This window comes from Belonocnema kinseyi, chromosome 10 (genome assembly GCF_010883055.1).
Source record: "Belonocnema kinseyi isolate 2016_QV_RU_SX_M_011 chromosome 10, B_treatae_v1, whole genome shotgun sequence".
Classification (NCBI taxonomy): domain Eukaryota; kingdom Metazoa; phylum Arthropoda; class Insecta; order Hymenoptera; family Cynipidae; genus Belonocnema; species Belonocnema kinseyi.
Genome location: NC_046666.1, coordinates 39768911 through 39771600, shown reverse-complemented (window position 1 = coordinate 39771600; position 2690 = coordinate 39768911).

Sequence of the window (2690 nt, the reverse complement as noted above, 5' to 3'; positions counted from 1 at the left end):
AGGGAGCTCTTCTTAATATTTTGACACCAAAATCATGTCGATACACCTTACCGACTGCGAGTAAAGCCACCCACGCTTTAACTTGACAGACTGTACACTTAAATGTGAAGACTTTTGCGTGGTGAGATTAACGTGCAGACTTCATGTGCATAGTTTTAGGTGGTGACTTAAGTGTGCAGAGTTGATCACCTTAATATAATGTCTACACGTAATGTGTAGAGTTGAACAACGTGTATATCCGATAAGTGTAGTATCGATACCCAGCCGAAGTTCATTACTAAGTTTTGACACAATGAGATAAGAGTTAGGGTTAATTAATTATTGTTATTTAATGCCGTTAATGATTATTATTATATCTGTGACTAATTATTGTTATTATCCATCGATAATAGTTGTTATTTCCTGTGTTTAAAGCTTGTTATTATTAGTTGTTCAGGGTTTTTATTGTCCGGTGCGATAGGGTTTCTTATTGTCCGTTGCTAGGGATTATTATTATTCGTTGCTAATGTTTGTTACTCTCAGCTACTAATTTTTATTATTTTCCGATGTTACCGATTAAAAATGTTTGTTATTGTCAATTTCTAATGGTTACTATTGTCCTATCATAACGGTTTTTATTTCCGATTGTTAATGGTTGTTATTGTCCAGTACTAGCGTTCATTTCGTGAAGTTTTATAAGATAAAGAATACTGCCAATTTTTGGCAGAATTATATCACATTTTGGGTACATTCATTATTGTTATGAAATATTTTGATGGTTGATTTTGAACGTTGCTCAATGGTTTTTATGTACTGATGCTACAATTGGTTTTTTTTGTTTCGATAGAGATTATTATTTTCTTAATAGAATTTATACTATCTGTGACTAATGGTTTGTATTTTTCGAAATTAGTGGTCGTTATTGGCTATTTCTAATAATAACTATTGAAGGAATCTTTTAATTGTTATTGCCCGTTGCTAATAGTTTTTAATTACTGTTACTAATGCTTGTTTTTGTCCGCTTTTTCTTGTTTTTATAGTCCAGCACTAGTTCTTGTTATCGTCTGTTGCTAAAGATGATCAGTGAACAATCATAGATAATTGCTTTTATTGACGGTTTCTAAGGGTTACTATCAAGATGGGCTAATGCTTGTTGTTAACGAATAAAGTAATAAAATGTTTAAATTAATAACGGTCGAAGGGCAGACCCCAAATATCCTGAAGATCCTGAGAACCAATTCAAAAGTCTTTGCTGGTATATATACGTGTTTCATAATTTCAACAATAAATCTATTTAATTGTTGATAAGAAAATAATCCCTGTTTTAATATTGACATAAAGTATCTAAATTACAATACAATAATTTAGATTGTAGTATATGATGAAAAACTATAAACACTTTGATGATTCACTTTAGCATTCTGTCGAACTAATAACTTGCAAGTTTTGGCGAATAATGGTATTAGGTCTTAGGCGTGGTTGATTATACGCAAACATATTACATTTTTCTATAATCATTTGACGAAATTATAAAAATCATAGGATTGAAACAGGGACGAATTAATTATTATTCAGTATCAAATATGATAGATCTTTTCTGATTGTCCGATGGAGTACAATAAGTGACCATAAATTTGATATTCAAAAAATGTCCCAGGAGGTTGGTGCTTGCGCCGATCACCAGTGATACATCAATAATTACTTTACAATTTCGATATTGAAATGAATGAGAGAAATCCAACATTAAAATTGAAAAGATTTATATGAGATTGAAATCAAATTTAAAATCCTATTAAACGTCAAATAATCAAATTAATGTGCATAATTCCTGAAAGCAAAACCAAGAATCCAAATATCAAATTTGGATAACCAACATAAAATGTTCCTATTGAAATTTGAAAAAAAAAGAAAAAAAACTTTCCTAGAAAAGAAAAGAAAAAAGTGTGTTTTCTGGACACAAATTAAAAAAGAGGATTAAAAAATGAGAAGGCAATCAACCATATCTCCTTCCTTTTTTTATTTATTTCTTCTTTTTTATTTTTATTATTATTAAATCATAATAAAAACTACTCGTAAAAAATAATCAGCAAAGTTTCGTCACTCATACAACACCCTTATCAGAATCAAATTTGATTCTCGGGATGGCAGGAAGAGAGAATCCTGGTTTCGTTGCTGTTCTTGTCTGATCAAATATTTTATTTTTTTATTGTTTCATTTTATTTTTTTTTTTTACCTTGATAATGGTGTTGTATGAGTACCGAAACGTTGTTGATTATGTTTTACAAATGTTTTTTTTTATTTTGATTTGATATGAATCAAAATAAAAAGTACAATCGAAATAAAAAAGAGAAAGAGGGGGATTTATTTGGATGCCTTTTCATTTTTCTTTCCTATTGTTTATTTTTGGCAAAAAAAACTTCTTTCTTGTCTTTTTTAGGAAAATTTTGTTATCTTTTTTCAAATTTCAATAGAAAAATTTTATGGTGCTTGTCAAAACTTGGTTCTTCTCTTCTTTTTTTTTAAATATTTGTTATTTAATTTAAATTTTTTATTTCAAGTATTTTTAAATCATAAGCAGTTTTCTCTCCTGACTTGGATATTATTACTATGAGGGTAGTTCAATAAGTCCTTAGAATGAAGTATAAAAACAATTTTTTTTTATTTTTCAACATAATCTCCTTGGAGCTCTATACACTTGGTCAATCTCTTTT